This window comes from Festucalex cinctus, chromosome 11 (genome assembly GCF_051991245.1).
Source record: "Festucalex cinctus isolate MCC-2025b chromosome 11, RoL_Fcin_1.0, whole genome shotgun sequence".
Classification (NCBI taxonomy): Eukaryota; Metazoa; Chordata; class Actinopteri; order Syngnathiformes; family Syngnathidae; genus Festucalex; species Festucalex cinctus.
The window spans coordinates 13,668,931-13,690,711 of NC_135421.1; the positions used below are offsets into that span (position 1 = coordinate 13,668,931).

Genomic DNA, 21,781 nt, shown 5'->3' on the forward strand with positions numbered 1-21,781 from the left:
TGATGCTGAATTTTCCATCTTTCCCTATAAATTTAATGAGAATTGGCAGGGGTTGGGGAGATGCTAACTTGCTAGTACTTTTGGTGTGCTAACAAATAGCAAAATAGCAACCTGAGCAGAAAAAGCATTCAGGACAACTGATAAGGAGTATCAAAGTGCTTTCCCTAAATGAGAATGGATAAAATGCTAATATACAAACACTTGGTATGCTAACATCCAGCAGGGTAGCAACCTGACCAGGTAAAGTGCAAAGGCATGTCCATGAGGATTTTACACCTTGCCCTGTCTTCAGGTAGCTACTATGTCTAATGATAGTTGATAAAATGCTAACATTTCAGGAGTTACTCAAATATTTCCGTTTATATAATGGTTAAAAAAAAAAAAAAAACAGAAAGGAGAACATCCCCAGATAGCAAAAGATGTTTATTCAACGTTGAATTAGGGTTAAAATGGATGATTTTTGGTTACGGTTGAAGATTGATTGGTCAATCAACATTGATTCAACAGCATTATGTTAACATTGAAGTTTGTGTTTAAAAGATAACATTGAATCAACGTTGTATTTTGGTTGAATTAAAACGTTTGAAAGGTCAATGTTTAATTAACGTTGAATCTATGTTTGCCCTTCTTGTTTTTTTTTTCCCTTCAGCTGAGAAATTGACTAGGAGAGGGGGAGGGGAAGTATTTTGGGGACAGGTTGATGGGTGGGGGGTGTTAGAGTCTTTAAACATTTATAATAAATATAAAACATAAAGCTAACTACTTTGCGGATTTCATTTATTGCGGGTATTTTTTGGTACCTAACCCCAGCGGAAAACGAGGGAACACTGTATTTGCAAAACTTGTAAATTATTTGAATGTACTCGAAACACCTGGCATTTCCACCAAATAAACTGTACACGTTAGAGTTTCTAGTTTGTGCATTTCAGCCCAGTCATCAAAAATATGTGCCCACATCCGGCATAAGTCCGGCACAGGTGGCATTCAGTCGACACTGGCATAAGGCATGTGGGCCGAACATGGCCCAGGAGCAGCAAAGGTGGCACTGGCTTGACTCTGGCAAACAGGATGTGGGCCAGTTGCTGTGTGACGCATCTGGCCCAGCTATCAATTTACAACTCTGGGCCACATATGTATTGCCAGTCTTGTCCCACTCTTAAATGCAGTTTCAGATTTATTTATTTTTTCTACACACATTTTTTTACACATACTTATTTGCATAACAGATGTTAAGAAGAATTTTAATACATCATCACACAGACATTTCAATATGTTTCTGGTCAAACAATCAAAGTTTGTGTGTGAATTCTGTGAACGAACTATCATGAAGCTTCCAGAGAGAAGTTCTTCGAACGTGCGTTCACCATTTCTTTGTAGCGATTCAAGGGTAAGTATTTAATTTTCCTATGTTTTACATTTGATATTTTATGGCTTCATATTGACACAACTACTGAATTGACTTCACAGACATTGGTGTGTGCGTGCGTGCGTGGTTATCTAAATTTTCCCGTTAATAGTTTCAATGCCATAATATTTAGTTAGGTGCACTCACTGGCTGATCAGAGAAAATCTCATTTTATCTGACCAGTTTTGTTTCAACCTGCAACGCATAAACTTTAAGTCTAACAATTCTAAAATAAAAACAACTATGAATATTCATATGAAAGAGATAATTATTTACATTTAGTGGAAATCTGATTCAGAGGTAAAGCTTTTAGGGGGCAATATTGTAATGAAGCTATTTTATTGAGACGCAACTCTGCGAGTATAATCATATAAAAAGGTACCAAATTATCACTAGCACCAAATATTACATTGTTCTGGGATAATATTCAGCTTGTATTGTAAAATATGCAGAGCTTGAATTATGTATTTTTTATAGTGCTGTGTGATATGTACATTGTGTGCATAATATTATATTAAAAAAAATACAAAAGAGGAATGACTTATGCGTTACACACATTTCCCAGGTTATGTTTTAAAAATCTATTATATATCTCATACAATTTTAATTTCATCGAGTTGATTTAAATATCTACTGTACTTTCTAACGTTATTGGATCGCTGTTCCACAGTACGCCACTAGATGGCGGGACATGCTACTAACCAGACTGACACACACAGTCATACACAGCGTAGAAGAAGAAGAATTTCAAATTGCCGACAGCCGTGCTAAGAGCGGGAATCCAAACGTCGACGTTCTGTGTTTCAGGTCGGTAAAAGTTACATTAAATAAAACAAATATGTATCACCATGTCCATTGTCAGTTGGGTCGCTAAGCATATTGGTCTTTAGAGGTGGTTTTAGTGAAGAAATTGTTTCGAATGATCCTAAACGTTGAAGCTAAGTTGCTAATTCCGACGGCCTCTTAACAATGAGAGTTACGACAAGCCTATCTGTGTGCTATGTTGCTGATATGCTAGTAGGCTAACGAACTACACTGAAGCGCTACAGGAGCGTTTACATGAAGAATGTATCTTTTTTCAGTCGTTTTTAACAGGCTGGTTTAACAGTTGAAGATAGAACATTGAATAGCGTTTTCTTTTAGGTTTAGTTTTTAAAGTAAATTAAGTCCACTTGTATAGTAATGTAAGGTTTATCTGTAATTTGTTTAACTTCTGTATATAACTTAATTCATCACGAAATCTAGTCGAATCATGCTTCAGGATATTTATTTGTTGAGGGAAGTAAAAGTATTTTTTTAGTAATTACTAATTATTGAGCCTATAATGAACACATTTTTTTCACACTGTAATAAAACAAAGGTGTAAATGTTGTACTTTGTTGCTTTTAATATCATTTGTTGTCTGTTGATGTACAGGTTACTTGTGCTGTTTTGACGAGTCACATGGCGTACAGGTGGTGCCAGCGTCTTCGAAACCAGATGGCTAATTAGTAATTTACTACTTATTCAAACTAAGAAGGCATGTTGTACCTTGGCCAGAGCTTGGTGAACCTCTTTGGTAAGTAAACAAGTGAACAAACACTCAAAATATTAATTTCTAAGAATCTGAAGAAAGCTTAGGTGAACTACCTTTCACCACATCCAAATGTTGAAATTAGTGACAGAGAATATAACTTGGCACAGGTTTAATGGGGAAGGAGAACATGCAGAGGTCTGTCTTACCTATAAGGAGGAAGAGGGCAAAGTGCAAATTTTTTTAAGGTAATGTTGGTATGTTTTCAGAATTCATAATATAAGATAACATAATAATTAATAGAATATCGGTTGTGCTCAGGTTTCAGGCTCTGAGTGTTTCTTCAAAATGTTCTGTCCACAAAATCCATTCTGAGGAGTAGCGCAAGACAGGTAAATGATTCTGCGCACTGTACTACATGATTGTGATGATATTATTGCGGTAACACATTGCTGACTTGTACAGTAAGTTTGAAACTTACATGCTGTGTTGTTGATATTGTTTAGGTGCACAACTCACTTTTTCAAGACTACAAACACAATTACAGCTCTACAACAGGTACCTAGACCCATTGTTAATTTAAGTTGTGAGTAATAATAACTACTATGATTATGAAAGAACACAATCACATTGTGAAAAAAAATGTTGAACAGGGTCTTCTGTTTGTTTCAGGCAACCCTTTTTGCGGTGCTTGGGGACCAACCGGAAGAAAGGGAAATACTGTATTCGTAGTTGGTAAGTTTTTCAAAGGTCACTGTTGTAGAACCAAATCATCATAAATCTTAGCACACTTTTTTTATTTTATTTTAATTTTTTTTACCAATTTGTAAGGCATAATTATGGAGGACCAAAACTGCCAAAATTCAAAATAAATAAATGACTAAATAAATAAATAAATAAATTACTAAAAGTGAAAGTAAAAACGGATGAAAAATATACAATTCAAAAATGAAATACAAATGTATTATTTTTATTTTCAGTTTTAGTCATTTAGTTATTTAGTTAGTCATCTGGGGGGTGGAGAGGGGGTGATGTATATGAATATTGCAAAATTTAGTAAAGGTTATGTAATTTACTTAAAAGTAAAATCTTCAGGCATCGGGAGAATTCTATCAACAAAAGTTGAGTGCAAAAATTAAATTAATAATAATAATAATGTCGTCTCTCATAGATTAATCACCTGGCTGTCGTTGAAGGCACCAATTCGGACAACCTAATCAGACGGATGATGGCAACTGTGATGACAAATGCCCTGGGCTGTTAAATGAATACAACTGGGCAGGGAAGCAAGACAAGTGTTGCGTTGGCAAGAAGGCATTCAAGGAGACAGTGATGCAAGACTGTATGTTTGGTGAGTTATCGCCTATGTAAACTACTTATTACAAGACAGAGTTGAGCAGAATGTTCTGAGCTGCTTTCTTTTGTTGTGTAAAATCACTCCACCTGGGGTATGGAGTCAGAATCCTTCCAATACCCGAAACCTCGTAATAAGGGTTTGACTCTCCGAAAACATTTTTGTATAACTGAAAAATTGTTTTGAATTGTCCAAAAATATTTTTGAATGACTGAAAATTCCCAGAAAAAGCTTTAAAAAAAAAACACTAAGAAAAGACACATTTTAAAAGTGCGGCTCCACATAGACATTATTTATCTATTAATTAGAGAATGGTCAATTCCGAAATCAATGAAAAAAAAAAAAAAAACATCATTGATACTTCACAAAAACAGCAATTAGTATATGTATCTTTGTCTTTTCATTAATATATTGCAGTCAAGATGGACTCCATCAGGCCAGGGCTCTACACTAACTTTTCCACTACTAGCACTGGTGCGAGTAACATTTTTGGTTGCTCGCACAGCACAGGATTTAGTCGCACCATTATTTGTGGAGGTGCAGCATGACCTGGCTTAGGCATACGCAACTCGATATATTTGCAAAATATTTTATTGGAACACGAGGTTTGCCTGCAACAGCAGTGGCTATCAAAACAAGTCAATCATTTCTAATAAATTATGTCAACATTATTTTCTTTAGCTCAGTAAAAATCAGTATTTTTTTTTTCTTCACCGCTACTCCCCTTACCTTTTCATCTTTATGCTGTCCTCGCTCCGAAGCTTCTAAATTTCACCAGCTAGACAGCGAGTTAACGACGTTCCAAATAACCAGACTTCATTTTCCTTTTGTGCTATTAATTTGAACAATGGCCTCTGACCATTACCCTCTTTAAGTCGTAGTAAAACTAGAAAATAAAATAAACAATGTACCTAACTATACACGACACACTTTCATGCTAGTAGCTAGTTACATTGCACATTCAACATTCTGTAATTGTCCTAATTAACTCATTCACTCCCAAAAACGTATACGTTTTTTAGGTTTTTGTTTGCTAGAGTTTTTGTATGAAGGCTTTGATGCAGTTTCTGACCTGAAGTGGAAGCTTAAAGCGATAGTAGTTATTACAAAAAAAAAAAAAAAAGTGTGCTTCATCTGTTTCATGAATGAAACTTTTTTTTGTAATAACTACCATCGCTTTAAGCTTCCACTTCAGGTCAGAAACTGCATCAAAGCCTTCATACAAAAACTCTAGCAAACAAAAACCTAAAAAAACGTATAAATACGTCTTTGGGAGTGAATGAGTTAACTAAAATAAATCTACAGTGGTTTTTATATTGACATCGCATGTATTTACCAACATTGTCAAATTCAACAAAAAAGTGTTACTTAATACTTACTGATAGTTAATGTAACAACAGAACAGCTTTTTTTCTAAAACAATAAATTGTATTGGATACTAACTCTCTTCTCTTTTGTAATCTTGTCTTTCAGTTGCTGCTCGACAGCTTGACCGTACACTGACTCAGCAGGACTTTGGTGTTACTGTCAAGCATTGGCTGCGTTTTGCTCATGAGTGTAACGGTGGCATCCCAAGCAATGCTAGTGCCTTGGACGCAACTGCGAACGCAAGTCAAAATTTAGTGTGTCTTTTTATGGACTGACGTACAGTCAAAGTGAAATGGTTACCGCTTTATACACTGATGTTCCTACAGTTCATTTCATGTTTATTTCATTCCTTTGTCAAGAAAAAGAATAATACAATAAAAACAAACATTATTTGAGGCAGAAGCCAAACGGGTGTTATTTTCTTTGCCTCCATTCTCCCCAGAATTCAGTTACAAAGTACTGTGTTTTGATTTCTAATAAATGTTTGAATATTAAACATATTTTCTGTCCTAAGATTTTCATACATATGGGGAAGTATGGTTAAGGAAATCAACAAGCTAATAATACATCCAAGTAAGTTGTAAGACATCTGCAGAAACACTAGGTGAAAAACATACGGTAACTTTTTTTTTTCTAGTGGACTAACCCAATATTTTTTGTTAGTTTAAAAAAATTGTTCTATATTAATGTGCATGATAATAGTAATAATAATAATGTACATTTAGATGTAAATTCCAATGTAAATGATGATTAACTTAAAACATTTATTCCTCACATTAATTCACTATAAAAATGCATGTAGGTTCTGATTTAGATGATAGTTGAAACGACATTGATATTGTGTGATATATGGTTACAAAGCAAACGTTGACTCAACATTTTATCAACCTTGCACTTTCTGTATAATTTAAATGTTAGAATTCAATGTAAAATCAACCAAAGATACATGTAGATTCTGATTTAGATGATGGTTGAAACGACATTGATATTGTGTGATTTATGGTTGAAAAGCAAACGTTGACTCAACATTTTATCAACCCTGCGCTTTCTGTTTAATTTAAACGTTAGAATTCAATGTAAAATCAACCAAAGATGCATGTAGATTCTCATTTAGATTATGGTTGAAACGACATTGATATTGAGTGATATATGGTTGGAAAGCAAACGTTGACTCAACATTTTATCAACCTTGCGCTTTCTGTATAATTTAAACTTTAGATCTCAACGTAGATTCAACACTTAAGCCGAACTATATTTCAACGTTGATTCAACCACATTTTGCTATCTGGGTCTTCAACCCAAATGACTAAACACTGATCTATAATAATCATTCTCATCTAAATATTTGATATGATGATTTGCACATGATTATTTATTGATTTCCTGACCACAAACGTGAGTTTTAGTGGCTCGGTTTGTTTACTAAAATTTGGCGATAAAAAGGAAAATTCATCTTAAACTTCTTAGTTCCTGCTAAAAATTGAAAGCGTCTGCATTCAATCAGGTCATGATGCTGGGTGATTTCTAAGGAAAATATGTACCGGGTAGTCATGCTCAATTAAATTTGCAAATAACCCTGGCACCTCAAAAAATTGCTTACCCCTAGATGCTTGGACCATTCATTCATTCATTCATTCATTCATTCATTCATTCAGTCTCATCAAGTCATCTGTAGAGATGGCGGTACCTAAAACACGCTTGGAGGTTCTTGACACAGTGCTCCTTGTTGTTAGAAGTCCAAGAAATTGGACAGTCGGAGGGATGGATGTATTTCATATATATATATATATATATATATATATATATATATATATATATATATATATATATATATATATATATATTAGAGCTGTCAAACGATAATCAGATTAATCACATTTTCAAATTTTGATTAAAAGGCTTTTTTTTCCCAACATATTTTGCCCGCTAAATTTGGAGTGCACCTGTTATGTGTTAATTTTGTTGACATTTAATGCTATGAGGACATCTTCAAAAATGTATATCCACTGCACACGCTCATCCTGCTTTTTCTAATCAATTAATTATTTTCATAATTTAAAATGGAGAAAAAAATGACCTACGGCATATGTAAACATTTATTAAATGCTTTACTTTCATGCATGTAGTTATGTTTATTGCTCAAACTCCAACAGCTACCTTTCACGTAACCATCCGCTGTTGGCTAAGAAGGATCATCTGTGGTCAAAATTAATAGTGTGATTAATCTGTGGTAATACAATGATTAATGCGATATTTTTTTGTGATTAATTAATTAGTTAACACTTTAACTTTGACAGCACTAACATATATATATATATATATATATATATATATATATATATATATAAAATCTCCCTGATACCACCCTTTTATGTCTAACCTCTTTGAAATGATGGCAAAATATAGCGCGTTTGTGTCATTTCAGCACAGCATGGACCTTGGTGGCGGAAGCAGGGGAAAGAGACGTCTGCACTCCCCTGCTTAGACTGCTGCACCCCGCGACCCGCACATCCGGATAAATGGAAGAAAATGAATGGGTGGATGGATGGGTGTTATGAAAAAGAATTCCCTAACCTCAACCCCTTGCCCCTAACCTCTTTATGGGAAAATATAGCCTTTCCCTGGCATAATATGCAGCACTGTGCCCAAGTGAAAAAATGTGAAAAAATACAGAACAGACTGCAGTGGGCTGGTATGAGCCCATGAAGGTGCAGATAGGACAGTCAATGTGTCATAAATGGATGTAGCACCCATGGTTTTAAATGATTCACGAGCTTTTGGAGATACAAGCCATCGCTGGGCTGATTTTTTTCTTTGACTTGCAAGCAAAAACTCAAGATGTTAGCGCAGTGAACTCTACTCAATTTATTTCACAATAAGCAGTTCTCTTTGAGAAGTGTTTTGAGTTATGTCACGTAAAAAAAAATACTTGAACTCATATCTCAAGGCACCACTGTAATTATACCTATAAAGCATTCATTTGCAATGAAGTAGTTCATCCCTAATAGCTAAGCAATTTCATAGCCTCGCACAATACCCTGACTTCCTCCCTGAATAAATAAATGTGCCATTTTGTTGTTGTTTTACCACTAAAAGCTGGGATCATGTCGGAACACTTCACCCACTCACCCACACACACACAACAGCTGCCTACACTGTTCTTGCTTAATTTTTTTTATAAAAAAATATATATAAATGTATAAAAATGCAGCAGTTGAAATGTATACAATGATCTGCCACAGCGCGACCTCTTCGGATTACATCGCTCACTCGTCGCTGTTATTTCTGCCTGTACTGCGCACATCTCGCCTCATTGGGCCTGAGGCGAACTAACGCCGGCGTTAGGTTGGCTCATCTGCGATTCTTATGAGGCAACTGCTGCTACCCAAATCCAAATCATACATTGAACAAACACACGCATGCACGCACACACACGGTGCACCCATACTGCTCTGACTCTAATTGCACTTAGTTTTGGTGTGGGAATATGTTGTTTTCCATTTGTGAGGATGCTATTGTCCACCACTGGTATCAATGCAGCAATAGGTTGTTGATCAGCTGGTTAGTAATTATGAAAATACCCAGATCACCAAAAACTTTACAGTGTTCTGAATGTTTTTTTCCCCACAGTTGCATCTCCACATGTCTGTAAAATGGAAGTACGACTAGAGTGTACCTAAATCAACATCTTGATCCAATGTAGTGTTAGCTGAGGTAGCATTAGCAGAGCATCACTGCAAACTGGCTGATGAGGATAAGTGTTAAAAACAATGGATGAATGATGATGACAACATTAATGATAATAACAATATAGAGCCCAGAGTTCAAAGTAAACATGGTGAAGCAGTATTTCTGTTATGCAGTACAACGGTGGAATAAGATACCAATAGCAGTGCAGTCAGTCCTGAGTATAAATGTTATTTTATTCTTATTTTTTAAAGTAATTTTAAATACATAGTTTTATTGGTTATGGTTTGACTTTAATTTCAGAATTCTGACTTTGTGATGTAGAGCTAAGAATTGGGATTGAGATTAAAGTCAGAATCCTGCCAACCTTTTTTTCTTCTCTTCACTGGCCCCAATCCTTTTCCGTAGTTACTTTACTTTTATTTATTTATTTTTTGTAAGTTTATTGTTGTCAATGTATGTGTGTTTTTTAAATGATTTCAGGTGCTTTTGTTTGTGTGAAGCACATTGAGTTGCTCTGTGTATAAAATGTGCTTTATAAATAAAGTCTGCTTTGACTTGCCTTGCCTATAAAGCAGAAGGTATTATGCTTAAAATAATTGGCTCGCATTTTTTTTGCAAAAAATATTCTTTTATTATTTTATTTTTTTCCTAAATCATCTCCGCATGACACAAATTTGCTTTTTTTTTTTGTTTTTGTTTCCTGAAAAATCTGAGAATTGACAGAAAGTGTCGATCAGCTAAATTTTCTAGTTAAAATGAAACAATTACAAACAACTATAGTTAAAAAAAAATTATTTTTATTTTTTGTGTTGTGCTAGCAAGTACGTGCCATCATACTTTATCCATCCATCCATTTTCTTGACCGCTTATTCCTCACAAGGGTCACGGGGGGTGGTGGCGCCTATCTCAGATGGCTTTGGGCAGTAATTTATTAAACAGTTTGTGAGTAGCAAAATATGATCCCTCCGACATGGATTATGTGCACTCTCTTTTTGGGACTAGAAAAAACAAAAAAAAGGATTGCAGAAACAATGTATCTGAAATATAGACATATATAAGTATGAAGTTGTTATATGGATGTATTTATAAATCTCATCCCATTAATGCAGGTATTAAAAGGCACAGGTGTCACAGGATGATCTCTTATTCAAACTAATGGTGTTTGGCTTTACACATGTACACCCTTAACTGGTTGCCAGCCAATCGCAGGGCATCATACTTTATCAGAGCTTAATTTGCGTTCAGCTGACTGTTTTTTTAACCCTGACGTTTTCAGATCAAAAATGACATTTTGATTCCAAAGTAGAGCACATGCCAAACAAATCCATCCACCCATTCATTTTTTTATATCGCTTATCCTGCTCAGGGTCATGGGAAGCTGTAGCCTATGAGCAAAAGGCAGACTGAATGATTATCGACATTATGGCATTTTTCTCTGATGAACCAATAAAAAGTTCGGAAATCCCTGCCTAGCCTTGTGTACATAATGGAATCACGAGCGCTATTCACACACAACATCTAAGCAAAAGCGCTGAAGAGGACACAAAGAGAGTAGCTGTGGAGTGCATTGTGAGTGTATTTTTCAATTAGAAAGCAAAGGGCACGGCAAATGAAACATGGTCAAGTGTTTATTGGGAATTCAAAGTGTGTTCCAAAAGCTTCACCTGTCATTGTGACGTTAGCGTCAGTACACTCTGCATACACTTCTCTCCTCATTCATATGCTAATATTCCTATTTTAATTCCATTCCCTCCCTTTTGCTGGCAGTGTTCATTTCCCCGTGCAAAGCGTTAATATCGGCCATTCCCCTCCCCCTGTCCTCTTTTCAAGCTGAATTATTTCATTTTACCAAGGCTTTTAATTCTCTTGATTGAGCCAATTACCTTCTAGCTGGATCAATGGATGGTGGCAGTGGTAGTGGGGGTGGTGGAGGAAAAGGTAATCATCGAAATGGCTGCGGCGTTAAGCCACAAAAACCGCCTCCCATCCCGAATATCCGTGCATGATTCAGCGTGTATGTTTGGAGCGCTGCATTGTGACCTGCCGGAGCTTCCTATGGCGGCTCTGCAAGACAGCCAGTTTCCTCGGGGATGATGTAAAATGTATGGAGCTGGGTGGAAACTGGGTCACCCTAAATGGTGCCAGAAACGCACCGAGTCAACAGCGCTCACTGTGTAACACATTCGCTTGCTCACTTGTCATCCTCATGTGCGCCTCTTCTTGTTGCATCCCCACCCCCGACTCACGCACGCACACGCACGTTTCCCCCTCATTGCTACTTGTCATCTCTTGTTGAGCGACCTGTCCCATCCAATTTGGTCATCCTCCCTCATCCTCCCTATCTATTATTGATATAATGGAGCATTGTGTCCAAATGCGGCTCTGCCGACGACATGGCGCTCTCTTCCCACAGGGAAGTAGCCAGGCCGGCCGAAGGCGCGGGAGAGAGACCCCCGCAGGCTTTGCTCTGGGCACGGGTCAGAACGGGCATGGTTGGAGGGAGGGATGGATGGATACATGGATGGATGAACTCTCAAACTGGTGCTCGCTCAGGCATCCAAGTTCCTGTTTATGGAGCAAAACTGTATTCATTTTTGACTAATATTTGGCCTGCATTTGTTGTTAATATGTTATCAATACTTAATAATTTTCAGGCTGAATTCATCACCAATGCATTACAACAATTCATCAATCCATCCATTTTCTATAGCCTCATTCTAGAATTAGAGGAAATTTTCTTCTTTCTGCCATAATCCATGCACAAATAAAATACAGCACATGCACTTATAAGGTCAATTGTAGTTCTCCTTGGACAAAACGCAACTGTAGTTCAAGTAAAATCGATTCCCTAAATGTTATATAGCCAAATAGCTCTTGAGCACCTCCTTGAATTGCTTTTTGTTGCTTGTCCCTCTATCTTAATGACCACCTTACATATTAAATATAACAAATAAAATCAGCTTTTGTTGACATATTGCAATAGTAGTTATGCTCTGAAGTTGTGTATCATGACTCAGCAGAAATGACATCAAGCTAATTGATCTGAAAGTGGGTTGTCCAAAGGTAAAGCTTTTCTTCTATTTTTCACATTACATATTTTAATATAGAGAGTCATATTGAAGTGTGTAACACCAATACAGCCTTGCAAATCATACTATCACAAAAGGACACATTAATCAAATCTCGTTCTGCTGTAATATAATTTCTTCTTGACCTGTTAGCTTTGCAGCTGTCATCGCTAGCATGTAATCTTGAAGGGAAGAAAAAAAAACAATTTGCTTTTCTGTTTCTGTAACTTGCAAACCTGTTATTGTAATTAGAGTAATACAAAATGAATAAATAAATTACTATCCATAAAAATATCTCATCTTGACCTGCAAACCACAAGGTCTATCTGAATTCCCTATGAAATTTGCCAAAATCGAGTCCGCAGACTCCCTGTATTCTTCTCCTTCTCCTCACAGCCCTTGTCGAGGCTGCTCTCTCTTTTGCAATAAGCGACACAATAAAGCCAAAGAAAAAGCACACATGCAGAGTTAATCCCTCGATTAAGTTCCGCTGTAATCGTTCATTGTTCTGACGCATCTGACCACTTTTATTTCTTTTCCTTCACTCTTTTGGATTTATATTAATCCCTGAGGGGAAACAATCTGTGCTGTTTATGTTGCATGAATTACACCACCAAAGAATCAAATGCAAGGCATTAAATTGTCTCTGTTTTACTTCCCATTTGCAGACACAATGTATGGAAGGCGTCTGCGAAAACACCGGAGGGCATCCAAGCGAGTGATCAATAATGCGGACTGGAGGAAGGAAAACTAAGATGGACACCTTACAAAGGAAATTCATCTATGTGGAACTGGTAGGGATTAAGTGTCTTTCCGCTTAAGTGATACTAGGACCACATCCAGACTTTCAAGCAAGGGTGAAACCTATTGGTGATAACATTTTAAGCCAGGGGTGGGAAACCTCTTTCCTTGTCCTGCAGGGGACTTCATAAATCTATGAACAAATAAAATGCAACTGCCAAACAAATATTCATTATTACAGACTATATTGGCTGTATGTATGTCATCATATACAAACTGTTTTCAACAAGTGTCTTAAAAGGATTAGAAGCACGAGTTGGCCCCAGAGATACGCCGATGCTTTCATACCCATTGAGCTGCCAATGGTCGATCTCTATTTCATTAGCGCTGTTTTTTTTTTTGTGTGTTTTTTTTTAATTACTCAAAGCAAAGGCATGACAGTGATCAGCAGCAGGAATTAGCTCAATGCGTCAATTTTCATTTGTTGTTGCAATATGTTCATTTCTTATACATTATGTCACTGGCAAAGGGTATATGGTTGCTAACCATGGATGCAGAGGAATCACAGCAAATGTTTTGGGGGTGGGGGGGGCTGAAAATAAAGATCTGGATAAATATGACAACACTTGGCCATGTATTTCTAAAAATGACATCATTCAATGGGTGAAAAGAAAAGATCCTTCCCTCAACTATTTCCTCAAAGTTGCATAACATTGTCCCTTTATCTCAAAATTGGTTCCTGTTAAATTTTGGCTGCTAAATATCAAAGACTGAAAGAGAAACTTTGTTTAATGTTGATCCTTTTTCATTAGTTATTGTATACAAGACACCAGGAGTTCCATTTCTGATTCTGTTCCTTAACCCTCATTTTATATTTTGACATTGCATTCAAGTCATGTTGAAATGCCCCATCGTAATCGTATGTCCTGTTTTTCATGAAATTGGCTGTTCTCGTCACCAACCTTTCTCTTCATGGCAGGTTTTGTAACAGATATGACTGACTGGGTGACAAGATATTGTTTCCTTCGACTTAGTGTCACTTAAGAATTATGTTTTGCCGAAAGCCGTCGTGAGCCTGAGCTATGGAAGCCCATAAGTAATTAAAACACACAAAACGCAATGATATGACACGAAAGTTGGGGGCCACACTAACATTAAACTTTGATGTCAAGTAGGGGCTGCAAAATATTATCCTGTGGGGTGAAAATGGCCCCCGGGCTGCGAGTTTGAGACCAATGCCCGAGAGCATAAAAATACATTAACGACTATAAGATTATGGAGCAGGTGGAATAGAGGGAATAGCAGGAAATCACCTCCAAAAAATTGCTGTCAACTTTCCTTTGTGTTAAAAGCAAGTGTTAACGGTCAATCACACGAATGTGAAAAGCCACAACAGCTACGTGAAGAAGTAAAACGGACATGAGAATTTCCCATTCCTCTGAGGTCTACTGTTGTTGCACCAATCTGCTGGGAAGGCATTGCGAAAGGGGGTTTTAGTTCTTTGCCATCTTTACACAACAATCTTTGATAAACAAAGTTTATCATGTTAACCCTTGTTGAAATTCTTAAAATGCTGATTAGTTAGTGTTGTTCCGATACTGTTTTTTGGCTCCCGATACCGATACGATACCCAGCTTTGCAGTATCGGCCGATACCGATACCATACCGATACTTAAGTTTTTTTTTTCCTCAACATGAAAAAGCTGTCCTGCCATTGGTTCAGAGCATTCAAGGGCCAATAGGATATCTTAGATCGGCATGCAGTGAACATGTCACATACCAGTGAATGTCGTGCACCAGCAAGACGCAAGATGCGGCATCCAAAATCCTATATTAGCGTTGGAATTAATGGTATCGGCATGTTACTTGTGAGTAGTCACCGATACCGATACCACTGTTTTACTGCAGTATCGGCACCTCTGCCGATACCAGTATCGGTATCGGAACAACACTAATTAGAAGTCCATGTTTGTTTTAAAATGATGGATTTAAGTTTTGACTATCAGTTAAATTGTACTTGAAACACATTGAGTGAAACCTTGCTAGTTCCAATGGTGTGCATACACATGTCTACTTTCATGGGCCATTTGAAGTGCAAAGTCCATTTGAGCCACTTAAGAAGGAAAGTGGAGGCCTGTAGCAGATTTGGTTTCCATGGTAACCACAAGCAGGGGTCTCATTTGAGGGGTCACCGGTGATGGGTTCTCTTCAAGACAGAGGATGTTGGAGAGTTGGTGTGAGCCCGGGGTCGGCCCGGCTCCATCTTCCTCTTCAAAATCCTCGCTCGCTATCGCCGTTGAGCATAATTCACTTTTGCGTGCACATATGTTGGACGGAAGCAAGTTGATGCTGACTATTAACCTGACTCCACAGTTAGTTTAATTGACGAGCTTTTTTTTTTTTTTTTGCAGAAGAACAACCTGCTAAAAGATGGGAAATTTCGATCTTTGCATTTTTGTCTTTGAACAAATTTGATCCAGCATGAGACTAAGCACCAAGACCACTGAAGCGGAACGGAGATGGTAGACTGGAATACAATGCTACAGTATCCATAGCTAAATCCATGATAACACACAAACAACAACAGCAGAGAACGAAGGTTTTCTGTATAGTTCTCAGCAAGTGGTGGTTGGCCTAGCATGAAAACATCTTTAACCCAATAAGGGAATAAGGGCAGCACGGAAGTGGACTCCTGTAGTGAAATAGAGACTGTGGAGCTTAATATACGTAGCAGCAGACAGAGCTAAGGCAGAAAAACAGCATAAAATTAGTAGTGTTGTTCCGATACCGATACTGGTATCGGCAGAGGTGCCGATACTGCATTAAAACAGTGGTATCGGTATCGGTGACTACTCACAAGTAACATGCCGATACCATTAATTCCAACGCTAATATAGGATTTTGGATGCAGCATCTTGCGTCTTGCTGGTGCACGACATTCACTGGTATGTGACATGTCACTGCATGCCGATCTAAGATATCCTATTGGCCCTTAAATGCTCTGAACCAATGGCAGGACAGCTTTTTCATGTTGAGGAAAAAAAAACTTAAGTATCGGTATGGTATCGGTATCGGCCGATACTGCAAAGCTGGGTATCGGTATCGGGAGCCAAAAAACGGTATCGGAACAACACTAAAAATTAGCACTAGCCACTAGTATCATGTATCTGTACAGTGTACTGGCTAACCCTTCATGCTATCTGCTATCACATTTACAGTTTGATATGGATTTTTTAATTTTTTTTTTTACTTTAAATGATACAATTAAGGAGACACAATTTATCCAACAGGAGACTATAGGGGGAGTAAGAAAACGGAGTGCTGCAGAATCTACAGCTAAAACGTTAGCTGCTAGCAATAGCTCCAGGCTAGAAAGGCACTCACTAGCTAGGTCCTATTTGTTATCATAAGGACAATGTATTTTAGCCAAATTTTATTCGCAGATGACTAAGGGCAAAAAGGAAACATGGCCCTGCAGCATAATGAAGACTGACTGAGGAGTGCATCAATAAGATTTTCCTTGTCTAAACAAGCGATTAAAACCAGCATTAGGGCTGACGTCACTTTCTGAGATTTTTTTTTCCCCCCCTCGCCGTCCATCCAAAGCACCATCACGAAAAAAAAAATTATTACTGTTGGAACACTGAATCTTCCCGCGGCCATGTCTCCATAAAAACACATAACACTCCGGGAAGTCGCCGAGCTTTCCGCCCTGGAGCTCATCCATCATCCGGCATATCCATATCCACACACTGGCCGTCATCATCAAACAATCCTCTCCTCTCTGTGCACCCTCTGGCTGCCCTCCTCGCTATTTCAGCAGGGGGGAGCGGAGGGGGGCGTCGGTGGGCGGAGGGTATTGGCTCTCGACACCGCGGTCGCCGTGACTTCGTTTAAACAAGACGAGTGCGGCGGAACTGCCGCACAAAGGCGTTCAAGGACAAATGTAGATGAATGGGGAAAAGTAAAAAGTAGTGGTGGGAGGGGAAAAAAAGCCTTGGGACACTCACTAGCTTGTTTTGAAGGAGCTTATAAACTCACAGGTAGAAAATTGAATTTGGTTTAGGTCTGAAAAAGGAGATAAGACAGTGAGCTGCTGTCAAAAGATTCTGCCAAAAAGTGAAAGTCTCTGCTTTGAACACAATGAGCTTTCGGAGAGGCAACGTGGCAGATGCAGCCTCATGTTAATTAAATGGGCGCGTTCCAACTGAAATTTGATTTAAAAAATCCATTGTCCAAACCTGAGCATTGTTGTGTGCACCCATGTAAAAGACAGTGCTGCCCAGGGTTTAACAATGCAATTAAAAAAAATACAAATAAAAATTTGATTAAAAATGTGTACAGGTAGTCGTCTAGTGACGAACATCCGACTTACGAACAAAGGCTGACTGATGTCCATAAATGCCATATTTCATTCCCAAGTTAATATTTTTAAGTGCACATCATACATTATGGTACAGTACTGTATTGTAGTTCCCCTCTCTGCCAAAACCCCACCGAGCAGCACCGCACTATTTGCGCAGTTCAACTACCTCTCTGTCCGGCGATGCACGGCACTGGAGCCACGGCCAGTGGCCACGGCAAACGCACTCATGCACCCAATATTGGCGCCACACTACGAGTACATTTCCTGGAGGACATTCATTAGAAGCAGCCCTCAGTCTTATTTATCTGCATAGTAACAAAACATACAATATCGCTTCAGCTTCAAAATCACTTGAATCTGACTCGGCGGTCGCCATCTTGACTCATCATATGCGCCAATCACATGAAAACGTTCCTGAGAACATTAGACCAAAAAATGCTTTCCACTTCAGCAGCCTTACATGAACTCAACAACTAATGTTTATTTTCTTTATTTTGCATTGTACTGAGAAAAAATGAAATTTACTGTAAGGAAAAGTGGTTCGGATAATGAATGGATGGATGATGTAATTTTATGTATTTTTTTATTTAATGTATGCATTGTATAGAAAGTATATACTGTATGTAATTGTATTTGTTTCATTTTTTAAAAAATGTTTTGGATGTTTTTATTTTAGTTTTAAACAAAATTTTATGTACAGTCTTCCCTCGCTATAACGCGGTTCACTTTTCGCGGTCTCGCTGTATCGCGGATTTTTTTTAAAGTGCAATTTTGCATATTTTTTTTACAGTAATATACCCATTTTAGAAAATTTATGAAGGTTTGAACATTGTCAATGTTTGAACAAGAGAGAAATGTGAGAACATGTAAATGCCTCAATGAGAAAAGTGTATAAATTGTGCGGTCGGGGATTTTAGAGCCTTAAAACATTTATAAGAGTTGTAAAACATAAAGCTAACTACTTCGCGGATTTCATTTATTGCGGGTATTTTTTGGAACCTAACCCCAGCGGAAAACGAGGGAACACTGTAATTCGACTTGCAATTTTGATTTACACCTCTCGGAACCCATTGTGTTCGTAAGTTTAGGATTACCTGTATATATTATACAAAAAACATGAACAATCATTTAATTTAAAATAGTTTTATAAAATAGACACAGGGAGTCCTCGAGTTACGTTGGAGTTCGTTTAGGCTGGCGATGTAACCCGAATTTTGACTTAAGTCGCATTTCACTGTAAAGTCAATGCTAACATCAAAATACTTTACACAATAATTTAAAAAACATATTTGCACGACCAGAAAGAGCCAGAACCAATATTTTGTGTTTCCGCACGGACGTTCATTGCTGACACTGCAGAGTGGTGCTAATTCAAGTGACGCGCCTGATGACGAGCCGACCTGCTAGGTGCACGTCCGTTGCTGGAGGTAACAACAACACAACTTTAAATAAGTTTAAAATTGTTTGATTACTGTAGGAAATTAATAAAAAAAAGAAGGTTCTACGGACGAGTAAATTGTACTCAAGTAAATTGTGTTTTACCATTCATGGTCTGTGTTTCCAAAGGGGAAACCATTGTAGAGTGACGTCACTTGTAGTCCGTCGGTGAATTTGGGGTCCTTTTTTTTTTTCCCTCCGACTTGACAGGCGGAATTTCCGAGTTCAAAGGGGCGTTCCCGTACACACTTCCTGGTTTGAACTCAGAAAAGTCCGACTTCCGACCATCCTCGAATGCAGTAGCAAAATCCATCTCTTTTTATCCATCTCAGGGGCGGCCATTTTGCCACTTGCTGTCGACTAACAATGACATTGCAGTCCCTATGGTCTCAGGTAACGACCAATCATGGCTCAGCTTTGGAACGTCACATGGTGACCCTTGTGGTGAGCCTTGATTGTTGGCTACCTGAGCAACTGTGATGTCACTTTCAGTCGACAGCAAATGGCAAAATGGTCGCCCCCTGAGATGGATAAAAACAGGAGGATTTTGCTGTTTAATTCATATTCCACAAACTAAATAATCAGAATGCTTTGTTTAGACTAGTGGGGGCACATAGAACATATTATGAATTGGCTGCCGAGACTATGTTGTCAACTTTCTCCTGAAGCAATTCAACTTTGTTTTTCCCTTGTTATACACACAGTACAGTAACCCGTCTTCCCTCACAAACTCTCTTTTTTGTCCACTCTGCAGTTTCGTCCCATTTCCTCAACTCAGCATCCAATAATCTTAGAGTAGCTCCTCTATAGCTTTCTACCTGCTCGCTTCCCAACATTTTTTTTCACGCCTGCACACACACTAACACACACAGCGTCTTCCTTGCCACATGCCCTAAAGGAACATAATCCCTGTCATATTGTCACATTACAGGAGTTCAGATGCTAATGGGAGCACAGCTAATCCAGCTGCTGGCAAGCCTGGACCACTGCCCGAAACCTGCCCGTTCTCTGAAGCAGCTGTGCCTCGCTCCGTCCGTCATGCCAACTCGGCACCGCAGGGAGACCTGTGAGCTGCTGGTTGAGGTGGTGGGATCGAGTGGATGTTAAAGTAGATACGTGAGAAAAGGAGCAGGAGGGACATGACACATGTAACATACAGTACATAACAGAGGCGCCTCAAAACCGCGGCATACATATATATAGATATATATAAATTAAAGGCCTTTTAAGGTTCGATGTCCTCTTCTGTTGTTGAGAGTGATGGAGTCAAGTGGATGTCAACAGGCGGGCAAGGAATAAGATGAACTGCATTTAAACCAGCACAAACTGTCAAGCAAAGACTCCAAACCGTAAGCCTTGCGGACAGCCAAGAAGCAGCAAAAAAAAAAAAGGATGAAAGGATGAAGCAAAGTCAATTACGGTCATGACTGGCCCCTTCAAAATAAAAACTCCCCCCTCCTCCCTCATTCAAAGGAGAAATTGAGAATGTGCTTAAGCTCCAGGGCTTTCTGTGTCTTATTGTTCCAACGGAGCTTAGCTGACAATTTAAGCATGAAACATTCAATATGCATTAAAAAGAACCTTGTGGTTTCAATAAAACATCCATCTAAATACACAAGCTGCAGTAGTGGAAAGGAGCCACTTCAAAATAATACAGCTCATTTGGCTGTCTGCTTCCATTACCACTGAGGAGGAGCAACAGGAGGGAGGGGCATACAGGAGGGAGGGGCATACAGAAAGGGAGGGTTCGATCACAAGTGGGCTAATTAGGGGTTAGCAAAGTTATGAGGGCTCTTCAAACAAAAGTGTTAGCATTGTTATATATATATATATATATATATATATATATATATATATATATATATATATATATATATATATATATATATATATATATACAGATAGATATTTTTTTTTGTAATCAATCAATTTGATGGAAGCAACATTTGAGCAAATATTCCCAAACTGTGCTGCAAATAATAAATGCAATTTTCTTTTACAATATAACATGGATGCAGAAGAAGGTCTAATCTATCTCAAGTCACCTATCTAATAATTAAGAGCACAAGCCACTGACTGCTCATGATGACTACTTTTTTGAAAAACTGGCTGAAAAACAACAGCAATTTTTATGTATCATGTTTTGATCATTTTAATCATCTTTTTGCTCTATATTGCATAATGTTTCTTTTCTCATTTGTTATGGCACTGCTATTTGGTGGTGACCAGTCCAGGAGGCACACCGCTTCTTTCCCAAAGTTAGCTAGGAAAGGTTCTAGACTGTTTTGGAACTTTATTTTTCAATGATGCATTAAGTATAGCATGAGTTTCTTTCTTAGTTTCCAGCTGTACTTCTTTTTTAACGATGAATCGAGGTGTGTACAATACAGCGGAAAAGCGGCATTAATTGGTCTGTTTCTGTTTAGCCAGCTAGCTTAAGCCTGAGCTTAATAAGGTGACAACATTCCACACTGTATATCTACTGTACATTGCATCTTTTTACCACAAAGCCATAAATCACAGTCAACTAGTGTGCAGCACGGAAGCCCTTGCAGCCCCAAATAGGTCATTTTCAAAGAAATAAAAGCATGTTATGAAAGCTTCCTTTCAATGATGTCTTCATGTAAAAACTGCAACGTGGTTTTTCCAAGAAGCGTAACAAAAAGGTGACCACTAGTCTTCCACTATATATATATATATATATATATATATATATATATATATATATATATATATATATATATATACATATGTATATATATATATATATATATTTTCCAATTACTTCTACCAAGGAGAGAGTAAGAACTTCTTCTTTGTTGTTGTTGTTGTTGTTGTT

The 21,781-nt window shown here is 37.9% G+C and overlaps 1 protein-coding gene and 1 long non-coding RNA gene across 5 annotated transcripts in view; one reads left to right on the top strand and one right to left on the bottom strand.

Annotated features, from left to right (window-relative positions):
* il1rapl1a (interleukin 1 receptor accessory protein-like 1a) overlaps positions 1-21,781 on the bottom strand; it is a 287,392-nt gene that overhangs the window by 200,209 nt on the left and 65,402 nt on the right. The window lies entirely within an intron of this gene.
* Positions 1,479-6,048, top strand: LOC144030991 (uncharacterized). Its single transcript, XR_013287402.1, has 8 exons — positions 1,479-2,212; positions 2,822-2,963; positions 3,089-3,166; positions 3,240-3,310; positions 3,425-3,476; positions 3,591-3,653; positions 4,090-4,269; positions 5,746-6,048. It is a non-coding gene; the product is annotated as an uncharacterized LOC144030991 (long non-coding RNA).